The 18,344-nt window shown below is 48.0% G+C and overlaps 6 pseudogenes; 5 read left to right on the top strand and 1 right to left on the bottom strand.

The window, feature by feature from the left end:
• Positions 1-7,792: 7,792 nt before the first annotated feature.
• Positions 7,793-7,911, bottom strand: LOC143947846 (5S ribosomal RNA; annotated as a pseudogene).
• A 2,129-nt stretch (positions 7,912-10,040) lies between these two features.
• On the top strand, positions 10,041-10,159 carry LOC143943094 (5S ribosomal RNA; annotated as a pseudogene).
• A 316-nt stretch (positions 10,160-10,475) lies between these two features.
• On the top strand, positions 10,476-10,594 carry LOC143954078 (5S ribosomal RNA; annotated as a pseudogene).
• Positions 10,595-10,696: 102 nt separating this feature from the next.
• LOC143955103 (5S ribosomal RNA) lies at positions 10,697-10,815 on the top strand (annotated as a pseudogene).
• A 4,761-nt stretch (positions 10,816-15,576) lies between these two features.
• Positions 15,577-15,695, top strand: LOC143944435 (5S ribosomal RNA; annotated as a pseudogene).
• Positions 15,696-15,790: 95 nt separating this feature from the next.
• On the top strand, positions 15,791-15,910 carry LOC143950377 (5S ribosomal RNA; annotated as a pseudogene).
• Positions 15,911-18,344: the final 2,434 nt, after the last annotated feature.

Here is an 18,344-nt window from a genome sequence, read left to right as displayed (position 1 = left end):
GAGTAATGAAATGATTTCTCAGTCATTTTGGAGCTACTGCAACTAACGCTTGCGATCTCATTTCGACTGCAATACTTAATCTCTGCTATTGCAGAATATTTAGCTGCTTAGCTCACACTTTGCTGTACGTAGCCGTGGGGATTGGCATTTCATCTCTACTTCATATTCACATTTCTAATGCAGTTTGTCTTTTTGCCATGTCATCCTCTGTCAGTTATTATCCTTTCTCATCCTGATGCTATACACTTTTTAACAGCACCAAAATATGAAAAAAGCACTTTACATGTTTCAGAAGTAGTTGCATTAGCAAAAAATAAAGTCCTGTCTTCTTTACACGCTAGCTTTTCTGTATACATTAATCTCTCTGTGTACACCAGCCACTCTATATAGACTAGCCTCTCTGTCTTCTGTATACACGTGCCCGTAATCTATATACACTAGCCTGCCTTCTTTTTACAATAGTCTCGGTGTCCCAGCCTCTCTGCATACACTAGCCTCAATGAATTCCCCAGACTGTCTTCTGTATACACAAGCATATCTGTAAAAAAAAAATAGCCGGTCTTCTGCATACTCTAGCCTCTCTGTGTAACACAGTCTCTCTCTGGATTCCCTAGCCTCCATCTCTGCATTCCCAGGACCTTCCTCTGTATAATCTAGCCTATTTGTATACACTAGTCTTTTGTACAAATTAGCCTCTCCGTAGCCGGTCTTCTGTATACACGAGCCTCACTGTCTACTCTTGGTTGTCTTTTGTATACACTAGCATCTCTTTATACAGCTCTCTGTATACCCAAGCTTCTCTGTATACATTAGTCCACCGGTATACACTAGCAAGTCTGCATACACTAGCCTCTCTTTGTAACCCAACTTCTCTCTCTGTATACCTTAGCCTCCATCTCTGCATACCCAGGACGTTCTTCTCTATAATCTAGCCTATGTGTATACACTAGCCGGTCTTCTGTAGACATTAGCCTCCCTGTATAAACTAGCTGGTCTACTGTATACACTAGTCCGTCTGTATACACTAGCAAGCTTGCATACACTAGCCTCTCTGTGTAACCCAGCCTCCATCTCTGCATACCCAGGACGTTCTTCTCTATAATCTAGCCTATTTGTATACACTAGCCTGTCTTTTGTACACATTAGCCTCTCTGTATAAACTAGCCGGTCCTCTGTATACACTAGTCCATCTGTATACACTAGCAAGTATGCGTACTCTAGCCTCTCTCTCTGTATACCTTAGCCTCCATCTCTGCATACCCAGGACGTTCTTCTGTATAATCTAGCCTATCTGTATAATCTAGCCTATCTGTATACACTAGCCTGTCTTTTGTACACATTTGCCTCTCTGTATAAACTAACCGGTCTTCTGTATACACTAGTCCATCTGTATACACTAGCAAGTATGTGTACTGTAGCCTCTCTCTCTGTATACCTTAGCCTCCATCTCTGCATACCCAGGACGTTCTTCTGAATAATCTAGCCTATCTGTATAATCTAGCCTATATGTATACACTAGCCTGTCTTTTGTACACATTTGCCTCTCTGTATAAACTAACCGGTGTTTTGTATACACTAGTCCGCCTGTATACGCTAGCAAGTATGCATACTCTAGCCTCTCTCTCTGTATACCCTAGCCTCCATCTCTGCATACCCAGGACGTTCTTCTGTATAATCTAGCCTATCTGTATACACTAGCCTGTCTTTTGTACACATTAGCCTCTCTGTATAAACTAGCCGGTCCTCTGTATACACTAGTCCGTCTGTATACACTAGCAAGTCTCTCTGCATACCCTAGCCTCCATCTCTTGCATAACCAGGACCTTCTTCGGTGTAATCTAGCCTATCTGTATACACTAGTCTGTCTTTTGTACACATTAGCCTCTCTGTATAAACTAGCCGGTCTACTGTATGCACTAGTCCATCTGTATACACTAGCAAGTCTGCATACTTCTGCCTCTCTGTGTAACCCAGCCTCTCTCTCTGCATACCCAAGATGTTCTTCTCTATAATCTAGCCTATTTGTATACACTAGCCTGTCTTTTGCACACATTAGCCTCCCTATATAAACTAGCCGGTCTTCTGTATACACTAGTCCGTCTGTATACACTAGCAAGTATGCATACTCTAGCCTCTCTCTCTGTATACCCTAGCCTCCATCTCTGCATACCCAGGACTTTCTTCTGTATAATCTAGCCTATCTGTATACACTAGTGTATACAGACAGACTAGTGTATACAGAGGACCGACTAATGTGTACAAAAGACAGGCTAATGTATACAGATAGGCTAGATTATACAGAAGAACGTCCTGGGTATGCAGAGTGCTCAGCTTCAAGGTATGGCCAACGTGAGTAATATGAGGGACACTCCTCACCCCCGCCCCCACCTACCAGATCTGACTTTCATCCCCTTGCCCTCTCTGCCCCGGTCATCTGGTGGCAGTTTTATGCACACCCGGGCCCCCACCCATTCATAATCCTTACCGACCTTTCCTTCCGCTGCTCACAGGAACACACTGGATGACTTGTCTAATTAACAAGACACCGCTATCCTCCTGTCTGACACCGGTCCCCCTTGGAGGCCCTCACTGTTTGGGTGGTCCCTGCCTCTCCCTGGATGCTCCGCATATACCACAACGACATTGTCAGAGGGGCACCACTTGACCGGACACGGGGCTGTCATGCTGGTGGCATCTCCCATTGGAGGAAGGGATGATGGCCCCAACCCCTTGGCAGCAGGTTCTTTCATGTACAGACCAGGGCGGCTCATCTTCCCTTCTGGAGTCTTGACCTTAGATGGGGGAGTTGCACTTTGGGGGGTCTGAGTGATACCTAGTGCGCTGTACTGGAAGGGCTTGACATTCCCGCATATGTGTCCCCTCCCCCTGGTTGCGCCCCTCATCCCCCCCTCTGGCTCCCATCTACTCTTTGCCGACATTGCCTTCTGCAGCTTTCGGGGACCCTGGATGACTTATTTATTGAGCCTATTGGTACGAGGCACTGCTTCCCTCCAGGGTGACTCTGGACCCCCCTGGAGGATTTACCCCTTACTGGATGCTCTACACAGCCCCCGATGGCGATGCAGGAGAGACACTAATTGGCGGGCCCCAGAACTGCTGCTCGGGTGAAGTCTCCCGTTGGATGGAGGGATGGTGGCCCCAGCCCCTTGCCTGACGGATTTTCCATGCACCGACCAGGGCTGCTCCTCTTTCATCTTGATGTGGTGACCATGGAGGGGAGGAGTTGAAATTTATGGGGTCCAGGTGTTTGCTGGTGGGAGTGCGCTAAAGGACTTGACATTTCCGCATGTTTGTCCCCTCTCCCCTGTTTCCCCCCTCCCTTCCCCCCTTCCCACCTTTCCCTCCTTTCCCTCCCCCTTTCCCCCCTTCCACTCCCCCTTTCCCCCCTTCCACTCCCCCTTTTCCCCCTTCCACTCCTCCTTCCCCCCTTCCCTGCCCCTTTTCCCCCCAGGGCGTGGGCGGGGGTGAGGGGGTAAGGAGAGGACAATCTGCCAAAGGGAGAAATGCATTTGTTCGGGGACTGCATGTACTTTAGGGGTATGGGATGGGGGGTGGTGGATCCAATTCTGTGATGCCTTTTCTGTTGTGACGGGCTCCCTCGTGCATGCCTATGTTTAGGGCGAGCCGAGGAGACCCCTCAGTGCTGACAGTTATATGCTCTACCTCTGTTTTGTTTATACTATTGTTTTTTGGTTCTATGATGTTACTGATTGTCTTTTTATTTGCATACCGGTATCAGACGTGACATTTACCACTGCCGGGACTGGGGGGACTAGGATTCGGGGGCTCCCTCTCCGACCTGTCTACCCACCAACCCAAGTAGGACAGCGCTTTAAACCCAGTGTACATCTGGTAAGCGCTATAGCATAATTGTGCTGTTTTAGTATACCCTTCCTGTACTGTTGAGTGCGGACAACCCGTAATTTCCCTCTCCCCCTGGGGTTGAGGTGCCCGGCCTCTTTTTCCCTTTACCTTTCCTTCCATTTGCCCTTCCTTTCTCCCCCTTAGTTCCCGCCATGCATTACCTACCCAAAACCTACCTTGGTTCAACTTTCTTTGCTTTTCTCTGACGTCCCCCTCCCCCTCCCCGAGGAGCGATGGCAGACTCAGTCAAGGTCGCCTCTCTAAACGTTAAGGGACTGAACTCCCCTGAAAAACGGTGGATCCTCCTGTGAGAACTGAAGACTTCCTGTACTGATGTGGCCTTTATACAAGAAACACATTTTAAAAATACTAGCCTCCCCTTTCTATGGTCGAGATCCTTCCCTAAGGTCTACCACTCTACTAACCCCTCCTCTAAGACCAAAGGAGTCTCCATTCTGATCTCTAGCAGGCTCCCCTGGGTTCTCCAGGATTCTCTGGTAGACCCTGGGGGCCGATATCTTTTTCTTAGGGGCCACATTGGAGAGCGCCTTTTTACATTTGCCACTGTGTACGCTCCCAATGATCACCAAGACACGTTCCTCAGAACTACCCTGCACAGATTATGTGACTTTCGGGAGGGCCAGTTGATATTAGGTGGGGACTTTAATGTCCCCTTTCGCCATCGGTTGACACTTCTGCCTCTTGCTCCTCGCTCCTCATTTCCTCTAGAAAGCGGATTACTAAGTGTTTACTGAATGACCAATTAGTTGATGTCTGTCGTCTGCAACACTCTGGGGAAAGGGACTACTCTTTTTGCTCTTCCCCTCACAAATCATACTTGAGGATAGACTTCTTCTTGATTCCACATGACCAACTGCACTTGGTGAGCTCTTCCTCCATTGGCCATATTACTTGGTCCGACCACGCTCCTGGACTGGAATCGAAACAAACTTTCTAAGCTCACTCCCGAATTCCGCTAAGAAGCGCCATGTGGTGCTATAAGTATTTACCCACAGAATTTATGTCACATCCCACTATAGGGGCTTAGTTGAAAGTCAGTCACCTGATCGCTACCCAAAACACACTCACGTCTTTGACTTCCCCCCTATTCCCTATACGTGGCCATCCAACCTTTGAACTGGGGACCCACTTAGAAATTCCAACCTAGACAATGCGTCTAAATTCGTCATTGATGGAAAATGGCCTTCTTTCTCAACCCTAACAGATCCGACAGAGCTTTTCCAACTGCCTTTTTGGAGAGCGGCGCAACGACATCATTTTCTCCATTCCATCCCCAATCCTCAAACGTTCGCCCGCCCTCAGACGGAGTTTGAGACTCTATGCAGGAGCGAAGGCCCTTTGGCCCACATTCTCTCTCAAACAGATTACCCACACTTAACATGTCTGTCCAACTGGGAAAAGGACCTTAATTGCTCATTTTCCCCAGCACAGAGACAACGCATTATTACTTTGGCTCTCAAAATGTCGCTGTGCACGAAGATACAGGAGACGAATTTTAAACTTCTCACCAGGTGGTATTTGACACCATCAAAGCTGCAGAAATGTTTCCCCTCTTCCTCGAACATATGCTGGAGGTGTGGAGAAGAAGAGGGCATGTTGCTGCACATTTTTTGGTCCTGCCCCAGCTTGGTGGACTTCTGGACAGAGATCCGATGCATAACACAAAAATTCACAGACTTCTCCATCCAGGAAGAGGCTGCATTCTTTCTCTTGCACCATTCACAGATTCCCATTAAGAAGTACAAAAAAATCAATTTTACGGCATGTGATAAATGCGGCGTAATCCTGCATCCCTCTCTATTGGAAAAAATGTTCCCCCCCTTTCATTACTCACTGGCTTAGGAAAATAGAGGACATTAAAAAAAATGGAGGACTTGATCCTCACATCACAAGGTAAACAAGAATTTTTTAAACAAACCTGAGACATCTAGAATACCTTTATATTCTCGCTGGAAGGATGTCGCCTGCTATCGCCTTAGTGCTCTGAGCTTTCCTTGACTGTCCCCTTGGACAGTGGCTGCCATCGTGTCTCGTCCCCTCTTCTCCTTTCCTGATCTTTCAATCCTTCTCTTTTCTGCCTTCCTCCCCTATCTCTCACCCCCTCCACCCCCTCTCTCTTTTGGAAAAAGTGGAAAATTGGGAATGACAGCCCCACACCCCCCTCTGGATGGATTATGCTGGAGGGACCTGGGGTTTGTGTGACCCTGGATCTTGGTACAGTACTTTATCCGTGCCTCGAATCATTGTGATTGATGGAAGGCAGACTCACAGTTGCGAATATACCTGTATCAAGTATTGTTCAGCTGCTTTTTGCTCTGTATTTCTCTGTTGCATTATGTACTCGGGGGACCGTCTTCCCCTATTTGGAGAAAAAATTATATAAAAAAAAAAAAAGAAGCCTACGAGCGTGCCTTCTACACTTGACCGAACAGCCTTGATACAGGTACTTGAGACTACATTCGGGAGGTGAACATTTAACGTTTACCTACGTAGGCCATGTCTGCCCTGGGTGGCATTCCCCCCCCTCCCTTTTTGTCTTTATTTTTCTATTTTTCCCCGCCGCCATCCCCCCCCTCCTCTCTCTCCGTCTTTGCACTCTCTTCTTCACCCGTCCTCCCTTTTGACTATGCCTTGTCTCCTTACTAGCCTTTGGGACCCAGAAGAACCCCAGGGTTCTGGACACGACCGGCTCATATTTTACTCTGGTTCACGTAGGTCATGATAAGCTGGCTCGCTGTGGTCCCAGTTGTTCTCCATGATTACATTTGTCCGAACGGAGCTGCATTAGTTATACTGTACTACATGTCGGAGGTGGGGTTTCTCTCTTTTCTGCATGAAACTCTAGGACTCCCCTCTGAGAACCCAGAGTTATTTGGCTGCCTATTTTTTGTTACCATGTAATTGTGACCCTGGGTCATGCTGTATGGTTGACTGTTACATTTATGTTGTTCTACTTATACTTAGTAAAAGAATAAAACAAAAAATAAAAAATAAGTCAATGCCAACAACTTAAAAAAAAAGCCTATGGCATCAAGAAATCCCAGGCGGTCTCCCATCCAGGTACTAACCAGGTCCCAAACCTGCTTAGCCTCTGAGATCAAATGAGATTTGGCTCTTTCAGGGTGATGCAGCCATAGTAGATTTTTTTAGGCACGCTCAACCCTCTTGACAAACGCCAAGATGGTCACCTTGGGAAACAAACAAAAAAAACAAGTCAATGCCAACAACATAAAAAGAAGCCTACCGCACCTAGTATTTCCATGCGGTCTCCCATCCAGGTATTAACAAGGCACGTCCCTTTCTAGCCTCTGAGATCAGCGGAGATTGGGCGCTTTCAGGGTGATGTGTCCATAGGCAATCTCTTTGGGCACTCTCATCCCTCTTGAAAAATGACAAAACCCTGGGAAACAAGCGAAAAAAAACAGGTCAACGCCAACAACATAAAAAGAAGAATACGGCACCTGGTATTCCAAGGCCGTCTCCCATTCAAGTACTAACTAGGCCCAACCCTTCTTAGCCTCTGAGATCAGAAGAGATAGGGTGCTTTCAGGGTGATGTGGCTGTAAGCGATCTCCTTAGGCACTCTCAACCCTCTTGACAAATGCCAAGATGATCACTTTGGGAAACAAGCGAAAAAAAATTGGTCAACACCAACAACATAAAAAGAAGCCTGCGGCATCTGGAAAACCCAGGCGGTCTCCCATCCAGGTACAAACCAGGCCCAACCCTGCTTAGCCTCTGAGACCAAGCGAGATTGGGCGCTTTCAGGTTGTTGTGCTCGTAGGCAATGTCTTTGTGCACTCTCAACCCTCTTGACACATGCCAAGATGGTCACCTTGGGAAACAAGGGAAAATAAAACAGGTCAATGCCGACAACATAATGAGAAGCCTACGGCACCTGGTATTCCCAAGCTGTCTCCCATCCAGGAAATAACCAGGCCCATCGCTGCTTAGCCTTCGAGATCAGATGAGATTGAGCTCTTTCAGGGTGATTTGGCCGTAGGCACTCTCTTTGGGCACTCTGAAGCCTCTTGACAAAGGCCAAGATGGTCACCTTGGGAAACAAGCTAAAAAAAACAGGTCAAAGCCAACAACATAAAAAGAAGCCTACGGCATCCAGTATTCCCAGGCGATCTCCCAATCAAGACACTAACCAGACCAGATCCTTCTATGGCACCTGGTCTTCCCAGGCAGTCTCCCATCCAGGTACTAACCAGGCCTGACGCTGCTTAGCCTCTGAAATCAGACGAGATCGGGTGCTTTCAGGTTGATGTGGCCGTAAGCTTTCTCTTCAAGACACGCCCAACCCTCTTGACAAACGGCAAGATGGTCGCCTTGAGAAACAAGCAAAAAAAAACAGGTCAAAGCCAACAACATAAAAAGAAGCCTATGGGCTTACAGTGGACCCTAAAAGATGGGACCCACTTGCTCTGTCATGGTTCGGACGCTGTAATGTGTTGAAGATGAACGCGTTGCCACGACTTCTGTATCTACTACAAGCCTTACCTATCAAAATACCCCAGACTTTCTTTCATGCGGTTCGCTCAATCTTTATCAAGTTCCTCTGGCGCGGAAAACATATGCGTATTGGTAGGGCAATGCTATTGCGACCGAAATTGCGGGGAGGTATTGGCTTCCCGGACCCTGCTCTATATTACACAGCAACGCACATGACACCGGTGGTTGACTGGTGCCGGTGTTCTGCCATATACTGTCCGGCCATGATATAGTGTCTGTGTCTGTGAATATTAGAGGGCCCCTCGCAGGCGAGCTTCGCTCGCCACGCTTCGGGCTCGGCCTCGCTGCGCTCGGCTCTTTTATATTCTTACTCTATGTCCACTTGGATAGTGGGGATAGAACCTGGACTCAGTGCGCAGGCGCCGTTCATGCTCGGCAATTTTCGGAATCTGTGTTGCTGTGTACTGCGCATGCGCAGTACACAGCGGACACTATCCGATGGGGGACCATATGTGATAAGACACCGGCATGGGGAACTGAAGCTATGGGTCAAGCTAGAGCAGGAGATGGCGCGGGTTCCACTGGATGGTCTGCCTTGGGCGGGGAGGCCATTGGAGCCCTGTGTGACTACTCACCCGTTAATTGGCCCCTCGCTCGCCGAGATGGATAGTTTTTTTCACCTTTCCCACCTGACTAACCTCCCTTCTCCTATGACCCCAATTATTGGACATCCTAGATTCCCTCCGGGCCTGTCTGACCAGGCCTGTACCAGGCAAGCCCCGAAAGGGCTTCTGAGAGAAGCCCTATTTCTTGCACCCACGGGCTTGATTCCCATGGGGACCATACTGCTAGAGCAAGTACCTGTTGCATTGGATATATATATATATTTATGGTCCAGAGCCCTCAGACCGATACGGATAAGGATGACAAACAAGGTTAACATAAACTCGCTTACTTGAAATGGACCTGAAAGTGTGCCCTGGTCTAACGTACAGGAAATGCCAAAATAAGGGGGCATACCTTAAAATGAAATGAATATGAAATGGGTGAAATGAGTACTCACTTGAGGAGTATGCTTAGAGAAATGCCCTGATAAAGGGGATGGGTGGGCGGGTATCGCGCACCGGAACCGACGAGGAAGACGGGCGGACGGCTGGTTATATATTCCACCGGGCTCCTCCTATAATTTCAGGCCACCATACTGGCCTTTCTATATATATTGGACCTATATGTTCCAGGGTGGCCTGCATAAAGTGCCAGGCCACCCTGTCAAAGGCCTTCTCCACGTCCGTTGACAACATAAGCAAGGGCCTTCCCTGTACATGCGCCGCATGGATTAAATTGAGGACTCGGGCCGTATTGTCTCAAGCTTCCGACTTATTTTTATTTTTTTTGCTTGTTTCCCAAGGTGACCATCTTGGCGTTTGTCAAGAGGGTTGAAAGTGCCTGAAGAAATTGCCTACAGGCACATCACCCTGAAAGCACCCGATCACGTTTGATGTTGGAAGCTAAGAAGAGTCAGGCCTTGTTAGTACCTGGAGGGGAGACCGCCTGGGAATACCAGGTGTCGTAGACTTCTTTTTATGTTGTTGGCGTTGACCTGTTTTTTTTCCGCTTGTTTCCCAAAGTGACTATCTTAGTGTTTGTCAAGAGGGTTGAGAGTGCCTGAAGAGATTGCCTATGGCCACATCACTCTGAAAGCACCCAATCTCGTCTGATCTTGGAGGCTAAGAAGAGTCGGGCCTGGTTAGTACCTGGATGGGAGACCACCTGGGAATACCAGTTATTGTAGGCTTATTTTTATGTTGTTGGCGTTGATTCGTTTTTTTTTTTTCGCTTGTTTCCCAAGGTGACCATCTTGGCATTTGTCAAGAGGGATGAGAGTGCCCAAAGAGATCGCTTACAGCAGCATCACCCTGAAAGAGCCCTATCTCTTCTCTGAGGCTAAGAAGGGTTGGGCCTAGTTAGTACCTGGATGGGAGATGGCGTTGGAATACCAGGTGCCGTATTCTTCTTTTTATGTTGTTGACATTGACCTGTTTTTTTTCGCTTGTATCTCAAGGTGACTATCTTGGCATTTGTCAAGAGGGTTGAGAATGCCCAAAGAGATTGCCTATGGGCACATTACCCTGAAAGCGCCTGATCTCCTCTGATCTCAGAAGCTAAACAGGGTTGGGCCTTGCTAGTACCTGGATTGGAGACCACCTGGGAATACTAGGTGCTGTAGGCTTCTTTTTATGTTGTTGGCCTTGACCTGTTTTTTTTTTTCACTTGTTTCCCAAGGTGACCATCTTGGCGTTTGTCAAGAGGGTTGAGAGTGCCCGAAGGGATCATCTACGGCCCCATCACCCTGAAAGCGCCCAATCTCGTCTGATCTCGGATGCTAAACAGTGTCGGGCCTGGTTAGTACCTGGATGGGAGACCGCCTGGGAATACCAGGTGCCATAGGCTTTTTTTATTTTTTATTTAGTAGTATGCGACATGCAATGCAAAGGCAACTTCACAGAATGTGTGATACAAATAGTTACAAACAAACGATCATATTGCATGGATATCAGAGCCAATGGTAAGAAGTCCGAGGAGAATAGCACGTGTACAGCTTTGCGGTCATATCAAGATGAGATTAAAGCTCCATCTCGTTGGGATCCTCTACCACTTAAAATATTATTGATACTAGCCCTGCTACCTTCGAAGAGTTTAGATATCCATAGATAGAGGAAGAGTATTGTGTAGTAGTCAAATGGGGTCGGAACATACCATTTTCTTTTCCCTTTTTTGAGTTAAGAAGGGAAATAGTAGAACTGAAAGGAGGGAGAAGGGGAAAGAGAAGATTGGGGAAGGAAATGGCAGAAAAGGAAAAGAAGGGGTAAGGGGGTGTGGTGGGTAGAGTGGATAGGATGGGGTCCCCTCCCAGGGAGCAAGAGACGCCCTCGGCTCACCAGCTCATCAGCTGTCCAACGTTTGGAACAGCGATCTCCAACGATCACTATGAGCTTACTATGTCTCGCGGAGGTATTCTTCCGAAAAGCGAAACTGGGTCCAGTAGAACCATCTGTTCCCATGCTCCTCCGTTTTATCCCTCATTGTGGCAGTCAGGTCTTCCATTCGTTCAATATCATTTACCCTTGCGAACCACTGGGTCACCATTGGAGCAGATTGCTCTTTCCACTGACTTGGGATGCAGGCCCTAGCTGCCTTGAGGAGATGTTTAAGTAAGGACTTATGATAACGCTTTCTCGACATAGGAGTTAGATTGAGAAGAACTGCTGCGGGATCATTGGCTAAGGAAATGTCTGTGAACTTGTGGATGAGTCTCAGGACAGGCTGCCCGAATGTTTGTAATTTAGGGCATTCCCAGAAAATGTGGAGAATGGTGCCAGCCTGTTGCCCACAGCGACAGCAGCGGTCAGATTGACCGGGGAATATTTTGGCCAACACCACCGGTGTACGATACCAGCGTGTGATCAGCTTATATGAGATCTCCTGATATTTACTGCAGAGTGACGACTTATGGGCAAAAAAGAGTATTCTGTCCTTCTGTGGTTTGGAGAATGTAGTTTGTAAGTCCCTTTTCCATTTAGCTAGGAAGGGTGGATCCGTGGAGGATTGTGCATCTGTCAGGATTAGGTAGGACCTAGAGAGGGAACCATGAATTGGGCCATCATCCAGGCAAAGTTCCTCGAAGGGGTGGAATTGTCTAGAGAAGAACGAATGGTTAGGTAGTGATCCGAGGAAATGGATTAGCTGTCTAGCTCTCCAGCTATCCAATGCAACAGGTACTTACTCTAGCAGTATGGTTCCCATGGGAATCAAGCCCGTGGGTCCAAGAAATAGGACTGCTCTCAGAAGCCCTTTCGGGGCTTGCCTGGTAAAGGCCTGGTCAGACAGGCCCGGAGGGAATCTAGGATGTCCAATAATTGGGGTCATAGGATAAGGGAAGTTAGTCAGGTGGGAAAGGTGAAAAAAACTATCCATCTCGGCGAGCGAGGGGCCAATTAACGGGTGAGTAGTCACACAGGGCTCCAATGGCCTCCCCGCCCAAGGCAGACCAGCCAGTGGAACCCGCGCCATCTCCTGCTCTAGCTTGACCCATAGCTTCAGTTCCCCATGCCGGTGTCTTATCACATATGGTCCCCCATCGGATAGTGTCCGCTGTGTACTGCGCATGCACAGTACACAGCAACACAGATTCCGAAAATTGCGAGCATGAACGGCGCCTGCGCACTGAGTACAGGTTCTATTCCCACTATCCAAGTGGACATAGAGTAAGAATATAAAAGCCCGAAGCGTGGCGAGCTAAGCTCGCCTGTGAGGGACCCTCTAATATTCACAACCCTATGTCCGCTTGGATGGTGGGGCTACCACCTCCACTCACCGCGCAGGAGCCGTTCAGCTTCGGAGTACACAGCGGACACTATATCATGGCTGGACAGTATATGGCAGAACACCGGCACCAGTCAACCACCGGTGTCATGTGCGTCGCTGTGTAATATAGAGCAGGGTCCGGGAAGCCAATACCTCCCCGCAATTTCGGTCGCAATAGCATTGCCCTACCAATACGCATATGTTTTCCGCGCCAGAGGAACTTGATAAAGATTGAGCGAACCGCATGAAAGAAAGTCTGGGGTATTTTGATAGGTAAGGCTTGTAGTAGATACAGAAGTCGTGGCAACGCGTTCATCTTCAACACATTACAGCGTCCGAACCATGACAGAGCTAGTGGGTCCCATCTTTTAAGGTCCGCTGTAAGCCCATAGGCTTCCTTTTATGTTGTTGGCTTTGTCTGTTTTTTTTGCTTGTTTCTCAAGGCGGTCAATTCTTCCATCCGGAGAATATGATTGACTTTGGAATACCACAGCACCTTGGATGGGGGCTGAGGCTGCCTCCACAGTGTGGGAATGCAGGCCGGGGCGGCGTTCAGGAGTTGCATCGTGAGGGTTTTTTTGTATTTTCGAACAGGCTGTTCGGTCAAGTGTAGAAGGCACGCTGCTGGGTTGTCTGCGATATCTACATTTCTGAGAGTTTTTATCGTCCCGGTCACCTCCACCCAAAAGTTCCTCAAGGCTGGGCATGCCCAGAAAATGTGTCCCATGGTCCCTGTATCTGAATTGCACCTCCAACAAACATCCGGAATCGATCTATTCATTTTATTCAGAAGGTATGGGACTCTATACCAGCGTGAGACTATCTTGTATCCTGATTCTTGATATTGGTTTGCGATGGAAGCTTTATGTACTAATGTCAGGATCTTCCCTATCTGTTGTGGGGTAAATGTGATGCCAAATGCAATCTCCCATTTGTGGATAAATGGTGGGGTCGACTCCTCCTCCTGACTACTTAATAGGTTGTACAGGAGGGAGAGGGTGTGTTGCACAGGTTCATTTTTGGGACAGATGGATTCATAGGGCGTCAGGTCTCTAGGAGTGTAGGGGGCCCTTTGTATGGCCAGAAGAAAGTGACGAAGTTGATAAGCATTAAACAAGTCAAGCGGAGGGTCAGAAAGCTCGGCGACAGTTTGCGTGGTCGGGAGCCCTCCCGAGGACCACACCTCTCCCAGACGCTGTTTCCCCACCACTGTCAACTGTCGCAGTTTCTTGTTGGTAAATCCCGGTGGGAAGTCTGGATTACCTATAACCGGAGTCATTGGTGATGGCAGGGGAGCAATGTGTGTGCAGCGGAACAACCTCCGCACAACAGCCAACGTAGCTCCCACTACGGGGTGATCTCTGAGGTCTTTTGGTAAAGGAGGACAGGAGCCACGGGGAGGTCAATAGGAGAATGGATCCATCCTCAATCTCCATCTCCACCCACTGCTTGTGTGGGCCATTACAATTCCAATCAACGACTCTCGCTAGCAGAGTCGCTCTGTTGTATTGTCTCAGATCTGGGAGACCCAGACCCCCCTTGTCCTTTGGTCTGGCAAGCAATTGCAAACGGGCTCTGGGCGGTTTGCGAGCCCAAATAAAGTCCCGGAGCAGCACCTGCAGATGTCTGAAAAAGATTGGGGGTAACCGGATCGGTAATGTCTGGAACAAGTATAAGATCCGCGGGAGGGGCGTCATTTTGAATGCATTACAGCGCCCGAACCAGGTCAGTGTTAAATCATGCCAGTTTCCCAAATCAGATTTCAGTCTATTCAGGAGAGGGAGAAAATTAAGCGGGTACAATTGCACCAAATCCGCTGCGATGTCAACGCCCAGGTAACGTATAGATTTTTCAGCTCAGTAGAATGGAAAAGCGGAGCATAGCCTCTTGGCCTCACCATCCGGGACCGATATATTCAATACAGCCGATGGTGCAATTGATTTTATAGTTTGATAGGCTGCCGTATCGCCGGAGAGCCGCGAGTATATTGGGAAGCGAAATGTGTGGATTGGAGACGAAAAAAATTAGATCGTCAGTGTACGCCGCAATTTTGTGGTGTGCCGAGGGTTTGGATATGCCAGTAATATTCGGGTCATTCCGAACGTGACACATAAGTGGTTCCAGTGTCAGAATAAAAATTAGGGGAGACAGAGGGCACCCCTGCCTCGTCCCATTAGTGATGGGGAAAGAGTCCGAGCACTCTGAAAGCACCCAATCTCGTCTGATCTTGGAGGCTAAGAAGAGTCAGGCCTGGTTAGTACCTGGATGGGAGACCACCTGGGAATACCAGTTATTGTAGGCTTCTTTTTATGTTGTTGGCCTTGATTCGTTTTGTTTTTTTTTCGCTTGTTTCCCAAGGTGACCATCTTGGCATTTGTCAAGAGGGTTGAGAGTGCCCAAAGAGTTCGCTTACAGCAGCATCACCCTGAAAGAGCCCTATCTCTTCTCATCTCTGAGGCTAAGAAGGGTTGGGCCTAGTTAGTCCCTGGATGGGAGATGGCTTTGGAATACCAGGTGCCGTAGTCTTCTTTTTATGTTGTTGACATTGACCTGTTTTTTTTTCGCTTGTTTCCCAAGGTGACTATCTTGGCATTTGTCAAGAGGGTTGAGAGTGCCCAAAGAGATTGCCTATGGGCACATAAGCCTGAAAGCGCCCAATCTCCTCTGATCTCAGAGGCTAAACAGGGTCGGGCCTTGCTAGTACCTGGATTGGAGACCACCTGGGAATACTAGGTGCTGAAGGCTTATTTTTATGTTGTTGGCGTTGACTTGTTTTTTTTTTTTGTTTGTTTACCAAGGTGACCATCTTGGTGTTTGTCAAGAGGGTTGAGAGTGCTTGAAGAGCTCGCCTATGGCCACATAACCCTGAAAGCACCAGATCTCGTCTGATCTCAGAGACTAAACAGGGTCGGGCCTTGTTAATACCTGGATGGGAGACCACCTGGGAATACTAGGTGCTGTAGACTTCTTCTCATGTTGTTGGCGTTGACTTGATTTTTTTGTTTGTTTCCCAAGGTGACCATATTGGCGTTAGTCAAGGTTGAGAGTGCCTGAAGAAATCTCCTACGGCCACACCACCCTAAAAGAGCCCAATCTCATCTGATCTCAGAGGCTAAGCAGGGTTGGGACCAGTTTAGTACCTGGATGGGAGACCGCCTGGGATTTCCAGATGCCGTAGGCTTCTTTTTATGTTGTGGCCGTTGACCTATTTTTTTCCGCTTGTTTCCAAGGTGACCATCTTGGTGTTTGTCAAGAGAGTTGAGAGTACCTGAAGATATCAGCTACGGCCACATCACCCTGAATCTGTTCCATCTCGTCTGATCTTGGAGGCTAAGCAGGGTCGGGCCTGGTTAATGCCTGGATGGGAAACCGCCTGGGAATACCAGGTGTCGTAGGCTTCTTTTTTTTTTCAAATATAATTTTTTCTCCAAATAGGGGAAGATGGTCCCCCGAGTACATAATGCAACAGAGAAATACAGAGCAAAAAGCAGCTGAACAATACTTGATACAGGTATATTCGCAACAGTGAGTCTGCCTTCCATCAATCACAATGATTCGAGGCACGGATAAAGTACTGTACCAAGATCCAGGGTCACACAAACCCCCAGGTCCCTCCGGCATAATCCATCCAGAGGGGGGTGTGGGGCCGTCATTCCCAATTTTCCACTCTTTCCAAAAGAGAGAGGGGTGGAGGGGGTGAGAGATAGGGGAGGAAGGCAGAAAAGAGAAGGGTTGAAAGATCAGAAAAGGAGAAGAGGGGATGAGACACAATGGCAGCCACTGTCCAAGGGGCCAGTCAAGGAAAGCTCAGAGCACTAAGGCGATAGCAGGCGACATCCTTCCAGCGAGAATATAAAGGTATTCCAGATGTCTCAGATTTGTTTAAAAAATTCTTGTATACCTTGTGATGTGAGGATCAAGTCCTCCATTTTTTTTAATGTCCTCTATTTTCCTAAGCCAGTGAGTAATGAAAGGGGGGGAACATTTTTTCCAATAGAGAGGGATGCAGGATTTCGCCGCATTTATCACATGCCGTAAAATAGATTTTTTTGTACTTCTTAATGGGAATCTGTGAATGGTGCAAGAGAAAGAATGCAGCCTCTTCCTGGATGGAGAAGTCTGTGAATTTTTGTGTTATGCATCGGATCTCTGTCCAGAAGTCCACCAAGCTGAGGCAGGAACAAAAAATGTGCAGCAACGTGCCCTCTTCTTCTCCACACCTCCAGCATATGTTCGAGGAAAAGGAGAAACATTTCTGCAGCTTTGATGGTGTCAAATACCACCTGGTGAAAAGTTTAAAATTCGTCTCCTGTATCTTCGTGCACAGCAACATTTTGAGAGCCAAAGTGATAATGCGTTGTCTCTGTGCTGGGGAAAATTAGCAATTAAGGTCCTTTTCCCAGTTGGACAGACAGGTTAAGTGTGGGTAATCTGTATTAAATAAATTCACCAAGCACGGGCCGAGAATAGGGAGGAAGGTCTTAAAGTATTGTGCGGTATATCCGTCAGGGCCCGGACCCTTACCCTTCGGAGGTCCCACGGCCGTCTGGACTTCTTCCAGTGTGATCGGGTCCTCCAAGTACTCCCGTGATTCCGATGAGAGGGTTGGTAGAACAGAACCGGTTACATATCTGTCTACATTGTCCTGTGCAGACCCTGAATCGGGCAGGTTGTAGAGATCAGAGAAACATTTTTCAAAGACTTCGACTATTTGGGTTGGGGTAGAGGCCCTCTGGCCATTCTCATCTATCAACTGTGGTATGTAAGAGCCAGATTTCAACTCCTTTACCGACCTGGCTAAGATTTTTCTGCATTTGTCCTCTGACTCCTACGTCAGTTTACGACAAAACTGGAGTGCCGCTTTCGCTTTATAATGGAGTAGGACAGCAATATGGGTATGGAGTGTCCCCAATTCAATCTCTAAGGTCCATAAGGGGGTATGTTTATGTTTCGCTTCCACAGAGGCAAGTTCACGAAACAGATTAGCAAGCTGTTCCTTCCGTGTTCGTTTGATGCGCGCCCCGTGCCTGATAAGTACCCTGCGGAGTACTGACTTGTGAGCCTCCCAAATTATCCCCGGGTCACAGTCCTGCTTTAGTTTTCTTGGAAATAAAGGTCCAATTCCCTGGTCACATCTGCTAAAACTTCCGGTATTTGGAGGAGGCTCTCATTAAGGTGCCAGAATAGAGACCTAGGTGAGGGGTAGGGAGCGAGGAGCAAGAGGCAGAAGTGTCAACCGATGGCGAAAGGGGACATTAAAGTCCCCACCTAATATCAATTGGCCCTCCCGAAAGTCACATAATCTGTGCAGGGTAGTTCTGAGGAACGTGTCTTGGTGATCATTGGGAGCGTACACAGTGGCAAATGTAAAAAGGCGCTCTCCAATGTGGCCCCTAAGAAAAAGATATTGGCCCCCAGGGTCCACTAGAGAATCCTGGAGAACCCAGGGGAGCCTGCTAGAGATCAGAATGGAGAGGAGGGGTTAGTAGAGTGGTAGACCTTAGGGAAGGATCTCGACCATAGAAAGGGGAGGCTAGTATTTTTAAAATGTGTTTCTTGTATAAAGGCCACATCAGTACAGGATGTGTTCAGTTCTCACAGGAGGATCCACCGTT

This window comes from Lithobates pipiens, unplaced genomic scaffold, assembly GCF_037356315.1.
Source record: "Lithobates pipiens isolate NorthernLeopardFrog02 unplaced genomic scaffold, aLitPip1_a1.2 Scaffold_10, whole genome shotgun sequence".
Lineage (NCBI taxonomy): Eukaryota > Metazoa > Chordata > Amphibia > Anura > Ranidae > Lithobates > Lithobates pipiens.
Note: the sequence above shows the minus strand (reverse complement) of the source record. Positions and strands in the feature narration are given on the sequence as shown.